The sequence below is a fragment of the Pan paniscus genome, chromosome 4 (genome assembly GCF_029289425.2).
Source record: "Pan paniscus chromosome 4, NHGRI_mPanPan1-v2.0_pri, whole genome shotgun sequence".
Classification (NCBI taxonomy): Eukaryota; Metazoa; Chordata; class Mammalia; order Primates; family Hominidae; genus Pan; species Pan paniscus.
This window is the reverse complement of record NC_073253.2, coordinates 72,478,739-72,497,190: the sequence shown is the minus strand read 5'-3', so window position 1 is coordinate 72,497,190 and position 18,452 is coordinate 72,478,739.

Genomic DNA, 18,452 nt, shown 5'->3' with positions numbered 1-18,452 from the left:
CTTTCCACCTCACCTCCCAAAGTGCTGGGATAACAGATGTGAGCCACTGCCTCTGGCCAGTATTTGGATCTTTAAGCCAAAATATTCCAAGAGACCTCTATGCCATATATTAATTACGTAGTAAACGGACTTCAATCTAGTCTCTTCTGCTCTTACCTAAAATACATGAATTGTTTGACTGTTTCCAAGAATGGCAACAGAGCAACATGACATCCACTCCTCTTTACTCTTACACCACCTCCTCCATTGCCTTCTCCATTTTTCCTCCATATAGGAACACTAATCGATCAATTCATGAATCCTCAACAATTATTTATGGGTTTAATAGAAGCAAGCGGTGAATGCGAGTGTGGATTTTATGGTCCCTTGAGTGTTTCAAGCTAATACATATCTCACTGATGTAGCAGCAGGGCCAGGACTCAGGTGAAGACACTGAGTCACCTCTCTCACCTCATCCTAGTCCTGGCCCTGATTAGCAGAAACTTCAGGTTGACAGCCCCAAGTCCCACAGCCTCAAGTTGGGAGGAAGGCATGCCAGTGATCAGGCAACTCAAGTTGGAGCTCTGCCCCTGACAAGCTGTGGGAGCTTGGGAAACTTGTAGCCTCACCTATTTTTCTACCTATTTTTCTCTTCTTGCTCCTTCTCTCCCTCCCTGGGAATCTGTGTGAATAGATGAGATAATAAACCAGATTTTCTGAGTTCATAAGTTACTCCCTGGGAATAATTTATATTGCACAAGTACTTTCCGGTCACTGGTGTATTATTTGGTAAATTACTGCCCTCCTGCAATGCTGTAAGTGGAACCCTAGTGACCTGAAAGAGTTAATGCCTCCCTGCAAGCAATTAACTTACTCCTGGGGCATAATTTACACTCTAAGAGGATCTGGTGGACCATATGTGAAGCGCTTGGAATTCTTTGAGAGAAAGGCAGCTCTAGAAATGTAAAGAATTAATATTACACCAGGTGAATTTGCAGACCTTTCTTCGAGCAGTCTATCATGTAACTTCCCAGAAAAGTCCTGTAAGGTAGGTCATTGTTATCCTTTCCAGAGGCATTCTCTAGCCAATGGTAAGTCAGCAGATAATATACCCAGCATGAGGTTAGGCAATACCTATTTGTAGAATGACTTCACTATTTGAAAAATAATGGGTGAAAGATTGGGAGGTACATTTTAGAAATCTGAGTAAAAAACAAAAGCTAAAGTTAAGATAATTGTAATAAGTATCTACTTTACAATCTTGAATAGTAGGAATGTGACCTAAATATAATGGGTCAATTTTCTATACAAACTCAGGGACACCAACATATTAGAATGTGGCATCTGTTTCAAAGTGGTCATCTGAGAAGACTATCTATATATCCTAATATGCACCTGTCACTTGAAACACTTTTATAACCTGCAAACACAATTGTCATCCATCCAACAAATATCATTTAGCCATCTCCCTTCATAAGGCCCTGTGTTGGCAGTTGCTGAGGGACAAAGAAAAAGTCATGAGACAGCATCTCTGTATTCAGGGATGGCAGTTCTCTGGGTTTTGAGGGTGGGTTGAATTTTGAGCAAAGATCAAGCCATCTGAAATCAATTCTAGTGAAAGAGGAGGGTTAAAACCAAGAGAAGATAATTTAGAGACTGCTCATGGCTCAGTGGTAAATTGCAACGATGGCCTCAGTTCTTCACCCTTCTCTGTATCTATGCTCTTTGCTATGTGATTCTGCAGTTCCTCTTGCTAAAGTGATGGTGTCTGTTTCCCCATCCTCTGAATCTGAAGGGGCATTGTGACTTGTCTTGGGCAGTAGAATGCAATGGTAGTGAGAGAGTGCCAGTTTTGAGCCAAGACTCACAAGGTAAACATGTTTCTGCTTCCTCTTTCAAAGCTATGCCATTGCCAGGAGAACATGCCTGGGCTAGCCTGCTGGAGGATGAGAGGCGTGTGGAACAGAGCAGTATTGCTCCATTTGTCACAGGCAAGGTCAGTTTAGATGAGCTGAGAGCCAACTGATTTCCCCTCCACTCTTCATCCCCAGACATGTAAATGAGCCTGTAAAGATCAACAGCGCTGCCTCTTCAACCAGTCTGGAATAAGCAAGGAAGGCTTATTGTATACCCGTGGGATTTTGTGGTTGTTATGCAGCAACATTATGGCAGTAGATCACTCACACAGCTTGTAAACTGATTCCAAAAGAGGAACTCTCAATGCTAAACAATCACAACATTTCTGGACTAAGTGACTGGTGTCTCCAGGTGACTACCAGGAGGCTGTAACATATGTTTGGAGAATAAATGTCCCAATGTTTATTGGGCATCCTTTCTCTGTTCTACTGCACTTCATACTTATTGTATGAAATTGCTTGTATGCATAGCCATGGCTACATTAGACCAAATGTTCTGTAAGGGAAGGAACAACATTTTAAATGTTCACCTCCTTAGTATCTGGCATATAACTACTTGTTAAATGAATGAAAAAATGAAGTCACACCTTGCATTGTGTGCTTTTAGTAACTTTGATCTACTCATGATATGCGTTGGGTGTGTAATATGTAATCTTAAAAACTTAATTAATGCAATTACTTGACAAGATTATATATGCACATTACACCTTTCAAAAGGTGCAAAGGTATTTTCAGTAATAAGTGATTGTTTCTCTCATGCCATCTTCAAGCCATCCACTTCTCTGGTAACACAATTACCAGTTTCTTATCAATTCTCCCAGAGAATATGTAATCATTAAAATAAAGCTATTGTCTAGGAAAGAAATAACATTTTCAGCCATTACTTTTTTATAAGTTTGCACATTTTACTATTCGTTTTCTTTTGGAGGCTGGACTAATTGGATGTAGCCCTTATGTTCTTTGCTAGAATGTTTTGAAAGCTGTTTCCCCAAGTTTGTTCCTTTAACATTTTTTTTTAACTTTTAATTGACAAATGATAATTGTATGTATCTGTGGGGTATAACATGATGTTTTGATACATGTATACATTGTAGAATGATCAAATTAGGCTAAATAACACGCCCATCACCTCAGATACTTAACATTTCTTTGTGATGACAGCATTTAAAATAGTTCTTTTAGCTATTTTGAAATCTACAATACATCATTATTATTAATGGTAGTCACCATGCCGTGTAATAGATCACCAGAACCTACTCCTTAGCTCCAGCCAAAACTTTGAATGCTTTGACCAACGTCTCCCCTTTCCCTCCTTTTTCCTCCCTCCCCCTGCCACTCCTCCTACCCTGGCCTCTGGTAACCACCATTCTAGAAATTCAACTTCTATGAGTTTGACTTTTTTAGATTCCATTTTTGATTCAGCAACTTTCCTCAGGTTGTTTAAGGTTTAAATGCCGCTGGAATTCATGCAGCTGTTTGTTTCTTTGCCTGTGTACTTCTATCACATGAGCTGTTAGGCCAGCCCTGGGAGCCTGGTAATTACCACAGAGCGAGGCGGCAGAGGGAGCAGATAAACTTGAAACATTGGGCTCTCCAGGTGACAAGGATCAGGAGTTCTGAACCCCTAGAAAGAACCTCTATCATGGAGAACCCAGGCTCTCTATTCAATGACTATAGTGGGGTGAGTATAACTTGAATTTAAGACTCGTGAAAGCATCTTTGCAGACTGGCATGTTGTTTCTGTTTTACAACAATGCAAAGATTTATAAAACTGGTGAAACCATGTTGGCCTGCTCTGGAATAAAGCTGGCATTGTATCTTTTAAGGCATGTTTTGGGGGTTCTATGAAGTGGTTTAAACCAAAGCCACAAGAACAAGAAAAAATTTATTTTGAGATAAATCTTCGTAGACTGCCGACTCCTAGAATTTATGTGCTAAAGATGCATACTTTATTCTTTTCTACAATTAAGTGGTTTAAAAATATTCTTCCTCATGGTTCACTGAATTTCAGGTTCAACTAATTTTTAACAAGCACAAAATATGTACTAGGTACTCTATTAAATATTCACATATATATTTTCTTATCTAGTGAAATGTAGTGTTCATTCAATATTATGTTAACAAAGATCAAAGCAAGAAAATGATTAAGAAATAAAATGACTTGTTTTATATCTGCTACATGGTTTGCATAATCTTAGTTTGTGTAACATGGTTGCTCATAATCTCCCTAGAGTGTCTTTTGTGGGTTTGATACCAGATTTAGCATGATTCATTTACATTCAGATGATGGCAAATCTCAGAGAAGAAAAACTGCAGCAGAGCATACATGGGATGTGAGTTTTTTTCTTTTTGATTGAGGGACTGTTTCATCAAAACATTGTTTCAAACAGATGTGTTCTAGTGTTTACTGAAGGGAGAATTCAAGCCAGACTGATTAATTAGCAGTTAGTCAAGCCATTTCCCTGCTCCTATCTGGGTAGTCTAGGGATTATGAAGCTGTCAGTAGGTTATAGTCAGACAATGGAAAAAAATGACAAACAGCAACTAAACCTCAGATCACCATGCTAGGGTGTAAAATACGGTGTTCTAACCACTCTGCATTGTTTTTTATTGGAGCATAAGTTTTTACGAGTGGGTGTAATAGGACTAAGGCAGAGGTTGGCAAACTTTTTCTGCAAAGGGCCTAATAGTAGATATTTTAGGCTTTGTGGGCCATACAGTAGTTTACAACTACTGACTGCTTTAGTGCTGTAATTGCAGCACCTATGTAGGTGGGTCTCATTTTCAGAAAGGTCGGATTAAAAATCTAGACTTGCAAAACACAGATTAGAGGTCAAATAGTGCTGTAATTGCAGCACTAAAGCAGTCATAGACAATATGTTAACAAATGAGCATAGCTGTATTCCAATGCATCTTTACTTATGGACACTAAAATTTGAATTTCACATTTTTATGTGTCATGAAATAGTGCTCTTTTAATTTTTTTAGCTATTTAAAAAATGCAAAAAATGTTCTTAGTTCGCCAGTTGCACATTTGGACCATAGTTTGCCAACTCCTGGACTAAAGCAAAGAGTCTTGAATCAGTGCTAGGTCTGGTTCTTTTGATTTTTTTTTACATGAGATTCATTCTTTCTAAATCTGTTTCTGTATTTGTAAAAATGATGGATAATAATAGTTGCACTTATCTCTTCCCAGGATTGTTGGCAGGATTAAATAAAATAATGGCTTTAAAAGTATTTTGAAGAATGTGAAGTGCCATGCTGACATAAGATATTGATTATATTATTATTTGTGTCAGGAATGTGTTTGGTATAAGTAGCCCAGAGCTCGATTAACAACTGCTTAAGCTATAAAGACATTTGTAGTTCACTTACCTGGATGTACCAGTTCCCAGGGTTGGTGTAGTGGCTTGATGATGTCATTAAAGACCTGATGCTGCTGATGTCCCTGTGTGGGTGATGCCTCTTTTCATGGTGCAAGATGGATGTCATAACTCTCAAGAGTCATGTGCTTACAGGACAATGTCCCAAACAAGAAGGAAGCGGGGAATGGAGTGAAAAGAAATCTCCTTCCAGGCTTCTCTCTTTTTTTTTTTTGAAACGGTGTCTTGCTCTGTCGCCCAGGCTGGAGTGCGGTGGTGCGATCTCGGCTCACTGCAAGCTCCGCCTCTCGGGTTTACCCCATTCTCCTGCCTCAGCCTCCCGAGTAGCTGGGACTATAGGCACCGGCCGCCACGCCCGGCTAATTTTTTTGTATTTTTAGTAGAGACAGGGTTTCACCGTGTTAGCCAGGATGGTCTCGGTCTCCTGACCTCATGATCCGCCCGCCTCGGCCTCTCAAAGTGCTGGGATTACAGGCGTGAGCCACCGCGCCCAGCCTAGTCCTCTCCGATTCAGAGAGGAAAATCCTTCCTAGCATCCCCCTAGTAGGCTTCCCTTCACATACCATTGGTCAAAACTGGTTCACGTGCCTGTCCTAGACCAATCACTGGTGAAAGGAAGGAGGATTGATGTGCCTGGCTTGTAGACTAACCATGAATCAGCTTCTGGGACTGGGCACAATGCTGCCTGGACAGTCGGGGTTCTGCTAGCGAGGAAGAGGGAGGAGAAACTAATGATGTCATCACATTATTATTTTTTCCACCTATTACAAGTTGTGTGTCTGGCATCAGGTTGGGTGAAGAGTTGATGAGCTAATTTCCTGTGAATACTCTAGGTGCCATACAAGCTGTCCACATGGGCACATAACAGGCAAAGACCATGGTAGTTGGCTGGCAGGGTCAGGCTGCGAGTTGAGGCTGCATCAGGATGGAATCGACAATCAACCAGTACCCATCTCAGAAGGAAGCAGAAGAAGGGAGGAATCTGAAGGTCATCTGCATGTGGCTTCTGGAACATACTAGAGAGAACCAGTTTAATCCTCAAATATTCCACATGATAATAACATGCTCCACAGTCATTTTTCTGGGGAATCTCGTCATTGTAAAATCCAGAACCGCAGGTGCCTATATAGGTGGGTCTCATTTTCAGAAAGGTCGGATTAAAAATCTAGACCTGCAAAACACAGATTAGAGGTCAAATAGTCTGAAGTTTAAACTATTCTTCATTTTATGGAATAATTTATCTTAACATTTGTTTAGTGACATGATTGGTGCACTTTAAATGATTTTGTTGATGAATATATGATTTCCACATAGTTTATGTAGTGTGTGTATACACACACATGCACACACCTATTGCATTGTATTGAGTTAGGTAGACCTATAAATTGATTAATTGAAAAATCATGAATAAAATCATCCTTTAGAATAAAATGTGCACTAATATGAACTTAATTAAACATCTCAGAGTTTTAGGGTACCATAGCAAATGACATTTCCCAAATAATTAAATACCTATTCCAAAAATCAAGTTATACACAAATTATACACTCTGTTCATACAGGTCAAATATTCAATGCACATATTCCCACATTGTGTAGGATATTGAACCAAAGGTCCCTCAAAACTCTAAGATTCTTTTATTATATAAGTGCCATTTGACCTTGAAGTTTTCTGTTTTCCTTAAATACTGCAACTTTATGATTATGGTAGAATTATCTTTATATCCAAGTTCCAAGCTCATAGCTCACAGTTCATTCATTCACCTATGCATTTATTTGTTCATTCATTTTTTAAGCTCGTATGTGGTCCCACTCTCACGGAATTTATGGCCTAGAAGAGATGAACGTTAAACATGTGTGTAATCATACTGATGAATACATAACCCCATGTAGCTTAGTGATCTGAAGAAAGGAACACTACACTATGTAAGGACATAATGAAGGAACCTGATCTTGACTGGGGATCAGAGAAAGCTTCTCTGAGGAAGCAATGCTTGAGCCGAGAACCAACATGTGAATAGGAGTTAATTAGATGAAAGAGTATAAGTGAATTGGAAAGAGCATTCCTAAGAGAGGTACAGTGCGTGTGTTAGCCTACTCGTCTGTCCGTCTGTCCATCCATGCATCCAAGCATCTGTGCATCCATCCATCCATCCATCCATCCATCCATCCATCCATCCATCCATCTAGTTTTACAAAACAGTACAGTACCAAGTGATCACAGAGTTGCAAACAAGTAGAAATCATCTGTGTTTTCTAAGTCTGTAAGTCCATTTGGAGAGACTAGAGAAGTACACTGGTAAAAAAAAAAAATTCTTAGAAAATGTTCAGAGGCTATTTTAAGTAACAGTAGATGTGAGGCAATTTCAGCAGTTGCTCTCATTCTTATGGGAATGGGATTTGCAGCTCTCCTGGGTATGGACCTCACTCTACTTTTTCCCCATGAGAAGGGTGCAGAGTGTAGAGGATAAGACTCAGGTGCTAGCAGCATAACCATGCTTCCATGGGAACTGCAATTTGCCATTAAAAAAATGAAGAAAAATCTTGCATTAACAAAGGAATTTGTTTAATTTGACAATGAATTACTTTTTTTTCTAGTGCTTTTAGGATTAACCAAAAAGCAAAATTCTTTTTTTTAAAAAATGGGATTTAAATTAGTATCTATTCTACATAGACTTAATCATCTCATTGTGACTTCCCTGAATATGGTTGCTTATATCGAAATCGGGGTAGTTTGGGGCTCACTTGTAGTGATTAGCAAATTATCCATTTGCATTTGTTATCAGGTTAATGGTAAATGTTCCACTGAGTTCACAGAATCTTGGCATTAAATTTATAAGTGGAATTGAGCTTAGAGGTCAATCAATCTAGTATAACTCTCATTTTACACAAGAAGAAATTGAAAGCCAAATAGGTTAAGTGACTTGTTCAAGCCACTTAAAAATTTATGTCCCAATTCACTCCATAGACTTTTGTGATGGCTGTATAAGTAAACACTGGATCTAGGATCTTCTAACTCTAGGTTCAGTATAAGGGGCTTTGGAGTGTAATTCTCTGCACTCAAATCCCTGCCATTTACTAGTCTTGTGACTTTGGAAAAATTATTTACAGTCTTATCATCTATAAAAGAGGATAATAATTGTACCCCTGTCACTGTATTGTTGTGAAGACTAAAATGCATGAGAAGAGCCACGCTTGCAGTAAATGCTCAGTAAGTGCTTTGCCATGTGTCTTGCTTTGGTCAATAGGAAGGACGGAAGTGACTGTGTGTCAGTTTTGAGTGAGACTTCAATAGGCATGGCAAGTTTCTTCTGCCCTTTTGTGCTCCTGGACACAACCATGTCCTGGGAAGTCACTCATCTTAGAGAAAAGAGACATGAAACAAATCTGAACTATTATGACTGATGTCACCATGAACATTCTTGAACAAGTCTTTTTTTTGTGGACATATACATTCATTTTCTTCAAGTATTAACCTAGGAGTGGAATTACATTAAAAGGGGCCGAACAGTTTTCCAAAGTGGTTGTACCATTCTGTACTCTCACCAGCAATGTATGAGGGGCCCAGTTGCTCTACATCCTCACCAGTGCTTAATATTGTCAGTCTTTTTAATTTTATCCACTGTGGTGGGTGTTTGATTGTATCTCATTGTTGGTAGCCTACTGAGTTGAAAAAAGTTTCTTGTTTATTTGAAGATTTCTAATACTAGCTTCTAGGTCCTCCGTTTCACCCTCAAGGAGGGCTGCATGAAGTTTGACTAAGCCCAGACCCAGTCTTGTCACTCAGCCTTCCTGGTCTATGCTACCAATTGAAATTAGCCAGGCCAAGTAGCACATAGCCCAGAAACACCCAGCCAGTTCACTGGGTATTTATTGAACCTCCCAGGTGGCTTAGAGGCCACTGCTTAGAAGCCAAAGCTCAGTTCTCCTAAGTGGCAAATGTATCTGTGAATGTGATGTAGAGGTATTGAAGATCTTTCCTATACTTTCCATGTATTTAATGAACAGCAAAAATTCTTACATTTTGGTAGACTAAAATCACATTGTTCTTTTGTAGCTCACAAGGGAAAAGCCTACTCAGGACTTTGCCTGGGATGGACAGCGTGGAGATGTTATGGTAGTTGCTACAATAAACTTTCTAAATCTTTTGTCTTTCTGGTCCCCTTTCTACTTTCTATTTCTACTTTCCCCTTCTTCCTGTTTTCTCTCTTCTTTTTCTCCTCCCCTCCCTTTTTATTTCTTCTTCCTTGTTCTTCTTTCATCAGCTGAACAAGAGTTTAACAAACATCTGAACACATACAAAATCATCAGAAAAACGCAAGTTTCTGGAACATCGACATATGCCCTAATCTTTTCTGAATTTAATGTAGAACTGATTTATATCATATAGAATTTTAATATGTATATTACTGATTTCTACTTTGTCTTGTTATTATTACTTCCTGTAGTTCTTTCCACATTTCTAGATAACCCTAATAATTGTGATTCTTAATGGCAATAGAGTAGTTCATTGCATTATCACACCAGCCTGCTGAGCCATTTCACCAAACCAATATGCAATATTCTGTTGTATGAATGTAGCCATATTTATTTGACCCATTCCCTTTTATTAGACATTTATGTTACTTTCAGTTTGTAGTATTAATAATAATGCTACAGAAAACATCTATAAAACATAAAAACACTTTAGGCTGGAGATGGTGGCTCACACCTATAATCCCTGTACTTTGGGAGGCTGAGGCAGGAGGATTATTGGAGCCCAGGAGTTTGGGACTATCCTGGGTCAACATGGCAAAACCCCATCTCTACAAAAAAAATACAAAAATTAGCCAGGTGTGGTGGTGGGCACCCATAGCCCCAGCTACTTGAGAGGCTGAAGTGGGCTATGTTTGACCCTAGGAGGTTGAGGCTGTCGAGATGTGATCAGGCAATGGCACTCCAGCTTGGCCTACAGATCGAGACGCTGTCTTAAAAAAAAAGAGGAAGACAATATGCTTTTACATAAACCTTTATTTGCATTTCTGCTTATTTTATTAGGATTGATTTCTAGATGTAGAATTTCTGAGTCAAAGTGTGATAAACCTTTTAAATGTTCTTTGCCACCTAGCCAATAATATTTCAGGAAAGCCCAATGAACTTTGTTCTTAAAATTAATATATGAGAATGCCTACTTCATGGGAAATGAAAACATTTTGAAAATATTGTATAATTAACAAAATCTTTATTTTTTAAAATTACAAAGCAACACCTATCACCTCTCTGCTGTCAAAATTCAATCTTAATAGAAATGCATGATTATTTCTTTAGATGTTGGGATGAAAGCTGGATTATGTTTTGGGACTTGCCCTCTACTTTGCAGGTTTTACAGGCAGTGGTAGATGCTGTTGAGTCAGGATCTGAGGACAGTCAGTGACAGTAGTAGGATTTTTCAGTGTGTCTTTTTCAGCAGCAGTCAATTGGTAGGTCTTCTCCCGTCCTCCCTTCTTGGTGGTCATTAGCGCTGTTCTTCAAATCTTTCTGGATCTTTGACTTTCAGGCACAGAGTAGGATTTCACTTCCTGGCCCCCTTGTCATTGGGTGACTGGTGGCTGGGCCATGTGACCAGTTCTGGGCAATAAGATATGAGTGGATTTGCTGTGTGTCATCATTAGATCAAACATTTAATTGCCGGTTCAAGGCTGTGCAGAGCTTTCTTTCCCTCCCCCATATGCCCAGCAATGTAGGAATTGGTGGCCACTTCCTCAGCCTGAGTTTTGGAGTAAGGAGTAAGGAGTGGTCCCACCCTCCATCTCCCCCCGACCCCCCCACCCTGCACTGACCTGAGATGGACATGTAGTAGAGTGAGAAAGATGCCTTTTTTGTTTGTTTGTTTGTTTGCCATTGAGATTTTGGGGAGTGGTTATTACCCCAGTACAAGCCAACCTGTTCTGACTGTTATTCCTTCTCCTGTTTCTATTCCTTCTCCTGTTTCCCTTCCTTCCAACATGTATGGCTAACACACCCCTATCTATCCTATAGTCATAAAGCCTTTGCCATGAGCCTGATGGTTCAGAGTCAACAGAAATAGACTTGAAGCTCATATGTTACATAGCTGACATAAAATGCTTATTATCTACAGTTACCACTTAATTTTATAAACTACATATGACATTAAACAAAAAAGAAGTACTTTTGTTTATTCAGAAAGGTACAAAAGCAATTAGACTGTTGGTTGCAGGACAGGAAGGCAGGGTGCAGGGAGTAGGTGATGCTGGCCAGCTCACAGAGAGACCGATATCTCACCAGGCTGGGCTGTAGCTGCTCTAGTCTGTAGCTTCAAGCTTCCCAAAGTAGTACAAAAAGGCTTAGGCCTTTATAACTTGAAAACCATTGAAAGAGTTTTCCTCCATGTGCACAGATAGGCAGGGTGTGTGTGTGTCTCTGTGTGTGTGTGTGAGAGAGAGAGAGAGAGAGAGAAAGAAAGAGAGAGAGAAAGAGAGAGAGAGAGATTGTGAAGAAACTATTTGCCAGTGGAAAATTATGCCCCCTTTTAAACAAGCTGAAAATATCTTGATATAAGGCAGTGTGGTCTTGCTCCCATGTTTACAGAGGAATCCTTTCATGCAGCCATGATGTATGGAGGATTTAAACCATCGAGATCCTTTATGCTAACAGACCATTTGTCTTGGATTTTCCAGGTTTCCAGATTGTCTTCAAGGAGTACATCATTGACTCTGAAATTAGCTGTTGTGTGGACAGATATATTACAAGTCTCTAAATTATCATGTTGCAGGAACTTGTCATTCTAACACTTTAATGGAGTCTAGCTCTGTGTCAGCCCTCCCTCTGTCCTGAGACTTTGTCACATGGTTAATTCAGATGTCAGTGTCTCTGCCCCGCTTCCTTGCTTTTCATTAGGATCAACATTTCCAACTCCTGTTTTCTAGTTATCTTTCTTTTTGTTTCTGTGATATTTTCAAACCTGGGATTTTCCCTTAAGGGAAAAGTGGGTCTTTTGCTTGGGAAGCATGCTTGTCTTCCCCAGTTGCACTCCAGGGCCCTTTATTAGTGCACTTTTAGACTTTTGGGGAACTAAAACCTTTTGGTTGCTGAATTGTGTGTGTCCCCTACCATCACAGAAAAGAAAGAATGTGTGTTCTTTCTCTTTTAAAGTCAGTTAAAGTCTTGTCTAGAGAATGCTTGAGGACTTCCCTGAAGGATGCCTCAGGATAGCACTAACTCACCAGATGTAGGCACGCTGGGATGAACATCTTTCTCCTTCCGGAAGGCTTTCCTTCTAGTCCAGTGGCTCTAGTAGTTCATCTGCATCAGAATCACCAGGGTGGTTGTTATTGTGCAGATTCTTGGGTTATATCCTAGACCCACTGAGTGTGAGTCTTTTAGGGCTGGGACCCAGGAATCAGCATTGTAACAGGCAACCCAGGTTTTGGAGCCCTGCCTCCTGGCAGATCTCTCACTGTCTGCAGAGCATCTCCTAAATAAGCATCTCACTTCACCTACAACAAAGCCACTGACTCCACTGTCTCCACAAGGCCTGGAGGGAAGGAAGATGGCTCCCTGTCTCTTCTTCCAAAACTTTCCTTTGGAGCTGGGCCTGGTGTCCTCGAATGAGAGGGACTTGCAGGAAAGCCAGTGAACAAGACTTAGGAAATGCACGAGGAATGAAACATGGAGATATCAGAGCCTCTTCTGGCCAGGGATGGTGGAACACCATGTAGTTTTTTCTACAAGCACCATGTAGTTTTTTCACGCATTAGTCCTCAAATATTTATTATGTGCTTACCATGTGCCAGGCACCACTCTAGGTGCATTCTGTCCAACCTTGCATTTCCCATCTTTTTGTCAGATAGGAGAAATGAAGCTGAAATTTAAGTCCCAAATTATCACCAAATAGGCAGGACCAGCAAAATAATTAGGAGACAAATTTCTGCCTTTTTCTGTGTGTGTGTGTGTTGTATGTGTGCCTCTGTGTGCTTTCGTGTCACACATACTCATGTGGGTTAGATTTTACTAAATAGCTTGTGTTTTCCAAGCATATGTATATACTTTATTCATTTTATTACTTCATTTGAGCATTTGTTTATTCATTTAGTAAATAGCCATTCATTCATTCATTCATCTAATATCTATAGTAGGTCTTCTGTGTGCCAGTCTAATTAGTAGGTACTAGGGATACAATGATGAGCCAGACCAAGTTCTTGCCCTCATGGAGCTTTTATGTCAGAGTAGACGATGCTCTTGTATGCCTTATTGAATACCTAGATTTCCTTTTCTGTAGGGATCATCGTTTCAACAGATTGCCAAGTAGAGCCCAGGAGCCCTGCCCCGTGCTTTCCTCCTTCCTGGTTTCACAATGTCCTTTTCAGCAAAGATGCCTTTCCAGACATTTCTTTACATGTCTGAAATATTTATATACAAAACTGGGGAAGATGAATTAAAAGTGTGAACTCTACATGGCACTGAAGTCTAAAGAGGAAGTGAAGCTGTTCAGCTGTGGTTTTTGACTGGTTCTCACTGGGAAACCCCTTTCAAGCAAAACCTTCATGGGGCAACACACTTCAAAGAGGTTCCCAGTCATGCTGTGTTTAAAACTTGTTAATTGGACCTAATTGCGAACAGCTGCTCAGTTTAGCCACTGTTTGGGTTGGCATTCACCTACGATAGATCTAGGTCATCTTTTTGTTACATTATATTCATATTGGTATCGTAATATATTTGTTATAATCTTAGAATTTGTCACCATCCAAAGGATTGTGAGATAATAAATAAAAACACGGAGACAACATGTTTGTCAAGCCCTGAGGTCACAGCCAAGTACAAAAGCACTTGGGAGCAGATGCCTATTTGATACACTGTGTGTAGTCATGGCACTTCACTCACACACGGGAAGATTTCCAACAACAACAACAAATCCGTGGTGTTTACTGGAAGCACTGAATGATCTTTTATTGTCCATTTCTTGTTCATTTAACTATTGCCTTTTGGTGCCATACATCGCAGGAACAAGGGGGACACTAATAAATAGTAGTTTATTAGGTGAAATTGCTATTGGATCTAGTCTGATATAATATTCATGTTTCCTAAGAATCACTTGGGGGAACAACTTATTGGTTAAATGTGAAGGGGTGATTTGGAAAATATTTAACAAGTGATAAGGAACGAGCACTGAGCAATTAGAAGGAATACTGGCCGTAGTAACTGGCATGGCCATACTCAAGCATACTTGTTGTGTAGCAACCAAAGTGTCTTATTATCAAGCAAGTTATCACTAAGGGTAACTAGAACATGATCCTGCTGGGATTCAGTGTAGAACATGCACCTCAGAGTTATCTTACTCTAGGAGTAAGAGAGCCAGGGTTTTCTACCAACTCCTGCCCATCATTGGTTGAAGGCAGTCATGCCATGCAAGTGGCTTAGTGGGCTCTGGAGGTCTGAGGATGCCTTTATGCAAAGAAATACTGGTTTGGCAACTGGAAGTCAGACTACTGAGTACTGAAGTGATGAGTGCCTAGGGGTATGGGTGGGCACCAGCAGCACCTGCTATGGTGATAGGGGGGCATTTGAGGATGTTGGTGGGGCTGATCATGAAATATTTCTCTCTCTGCATTAGCCATGTCAGTAGAAATAGCCTCCTTGAGGTTATTTGAAACAAATTGATACTCACATTACATCTTATAAATTAAATGGGATTGAGGGAGTGGTGGAGCATTTAATGAAAATGGTGATGGTCTTGAGAACAGTGTAAGCAGTTAATACTAATTTGTTCTCCTATGTGATAAGCGTGGCTTCTCCTTTTTCCAGATGAGGACATTGAGGATCAGAGATGTTGAAAAACTTGCCCAAGGATGCACAAGTGGAATGGTAAAGACAGGATTTGAATTCTGACCTCTCTGACTCCGTGTCACAAACTCCTGAAAGAGTGAAAGGTTTAACACAAATTCCTTCCCCGCTCTTTCTCTCTCTCCCTCCCCTCTCCAACTTTTCCCTTTCAACAAATATTTGAATACTTACTATGTACTGGGCACTATTTTAAGCACCACATAGCAAAGAAACAATTTTGGTCCTTTTTGATCCTGGTGATCCCCCATCCCTCCCTTAAATGTTTTTCCTTCCCCAGGTCCTTCCCTAACTTTTGTGGGGCCCTGCAAGTGTAGAAACAGAGGCTCATATACCATACGTAAATATTTAAAAGTGATAAATCAAGCTGGCAAAGTGTTAAATAAAAGATGCTCCATCCTCCTGCCTTGATAAAGACACTTGTGCACAAGGGCTGCTGTGCACTGAGCATCTGTGGGGTTTGGAGCACCATGGAGGAATGTGGTGGCTCAGAGGGTGTGGACATTTAGCCCATGGCCTGTTTACCTGTCCCTCATCTCTTCCCACCCTGGCAGTCCGCATAAGGGGGTGGTACACATATGTGTGTGGACATCCTAGCCTACACATCCAAGCTGTATCCCACAAACAGCACCTCATGGCTTAGGGGTGTGTGCACTGGCGGTGTGACCTGCCGTGGAGAGAAAAGGCCTGGGGAAAGCTCTGGAAGTGGACTTAAGACCACTTGGACAGGGGATTCAGGGTCTCTGGTAGCCAAGACATAGTCTGAAAGAGGAGATGCAGGCTGCAGGCTCCAGGTGGGTACATCTCTGTGCCCCTGAACTCTTCACTCCGTAGGAAAGGGCACAACCAGAGGAGTACTAGGGGTCCCCCTTTCCTGGGCCTAAGAGTAACAGCGCTCCTCCCTGTTCTATTTTGTCTTCCAAATCCCACTTTCACATGTGGATATTTTTTGAGATTTGGCCATCTGAGGATTTTTATAAAGGAAAATGTGGAATTCAAACACTCTACTTGTTGAACAGAGAGCAGGTCCATTGAGGTGGGCAGATGGTAGATGTTACTGGAAGTGGAGGAATGGGATTGTGGAGAGACCCGCTGGCCTCTGTGGAGCTACATGGACTTCCCTGCATTCAGCAGCCCTAGTCTACAGAGGGAGAAGCTATGCTACCCCGGCCTTCTGTCTTGAGACCTTGATGGGTTCATCCCAAACCTCGGGAAGTGGATGCAGTTTAGCAGGATCAGCTCTGCGCCCTGTTCACTTCTTCAGCCATGAGGACTGCAGCTCTGGATAGACTCCTAAAGCACACACGAAAGCAGTGCTTCCTTTACTGGGCCAGATTCTCCCGGGGGAGCAGACAGAAGCCCTCTAACCTGAGCAGTATGTGCTCATGCCAGTGTGCATTTTCCTGTCTCCCCTGGGGAAGGTTTAAATCCTTTATTTATTAAGAATTTAATTTCTTTATTTATTGGTTTAAATTCTTTATTTATTAAGCCTGCACAATGTGATAGAACACTATAGCAGACAGTCCTCGATGTTTACTTCTTAAGAAAATAGGAAACCATGTATACATTTCCCTCCATTTAAATTCTATTCACTTCTCTCTTTGTGTTAGGGGAGGTACTGAGGAATGCTGTTTTCATTTGCTTTTACTTTTAATATGGTGTTACTCAGAACCAGTAGGGTATATCTATTAATATATCTGTATCTATATCTATATCACCTATATCTCTATCTATCTATCTATCTATCTATCTATCTATCTATCTATCTACCTATTATCTACCCATCTGTATTATCTATCTATCTATCTGTCTGTCTATCTATCATCTATCTATCTATCTATCTATCTATCTATCTATCTATCTTATCTGTCTATAGATAGATACATGAGAGGGGATTTTTTTAAGGTTTTTATTTTGATACAGGATCTCCCTCTGTCACCCAGGCTGGAGTACAGTGGCACAATCATAGCTCACTGCAAGCCTCAAACTCCTGGGCTCAAACGATCCTCCAGCCTCAGCCTCCTGAGTAGTTGGAACTATAGATACACACCACTGTGACTGGCTAATTTGTTTAATTTTTATTTTGTAGAGATGGGTGGAGTCTTGCTATACCTCCCAGGCTGATATCAAACTGCTGGCCTCAAGCGATCTTTCTGCATCAGCCTCTCAAAGTGCTGGGATTACAGGCGTGAGCCACCGCAACCAGCTGGAAGCTGGATTTTTAATGTTTCAAAGTAGAGCAAGTGGGGTCGCCCATTAGGGAACACATCCCAACACCTTTTCTCCTCTGGGTGGCTCCCATGTTCATATCTCACAAGGTGCTCTGTGCTTCAGGATGTCTCCCCAGTTGCTCTTCAGCCTCCTCTCGCTACACGGGCCAAGGGCACTGTTTGATGTTTGCAGCGTGTCCTCTTGCCTCCCTTCAACCCTTCAACTTATCTCTTTCCATTTGCATTATCCCTGGCCAGATATGTGCTGGGGGTCACTCATACGGACTCACAAAGGCCAATGTTAAAGTTTCAGGAATGTTGTGAACCACTTATTAAATACAGCCATTATAAAAGTGAAATGGCCTAAACTTACATTTAAATATACTTCATTAAAAACAAAGGTAGTAATAATAATAATAAAAATTCATTACTTTCAAATTATTTTACTATATGTTACTATTATCTATGCTGTTGGGGTTATTTCAGTCTATTTTAACTGCAGGGTGGAAATATTGTATAACAGTGTGCTCTGCTATGCCCTTTTCCCAACTGTGTGTTTCATGATGTCTCGTTGGAGCTTGAAATCAGCCATGGTTGCAGTATTTATTTCATGTAAATTGGTAAACATTATGAATCAGGAATCCCTCCCTTATCCAGAGAGCCTGTTGTTAACATTTACCAGCACACCATGATCTGTAGCTCTCAAATCCTTAGATCAGAGTTTCTCAGTTCTAGCACTATTGACATTTTAGGCCAAATAATTCTTTGTTTTTTTGGGGGTGTCACTTGCATTGTAGAATGTTGAGCAGCATTTCTGGATGCCAGTAGCTTCCCCTCCCCAGTTGTGACAACCAAAAATGTCTCCAGATGTTGCCGAATGTTTTCTGGGGGATAAAGTTATCTCCACTTAAGAACCACTGGCCTAGACAACATTATCCTTTAATGTAAGTGACTTGCTCTTCTTCCCTTTTTAAACTTTAACTTGCATCTGACAAATATTCAGTGCCCATTATGCATGTAAATACAATGATGAGCAAGATAAGCATTGTCCCTGTCTTCATAGAACTCCAGTCTAAAATCATGGACTAAGCTGGAAATATACTGAGTATCTACTAGGACTAGAACATG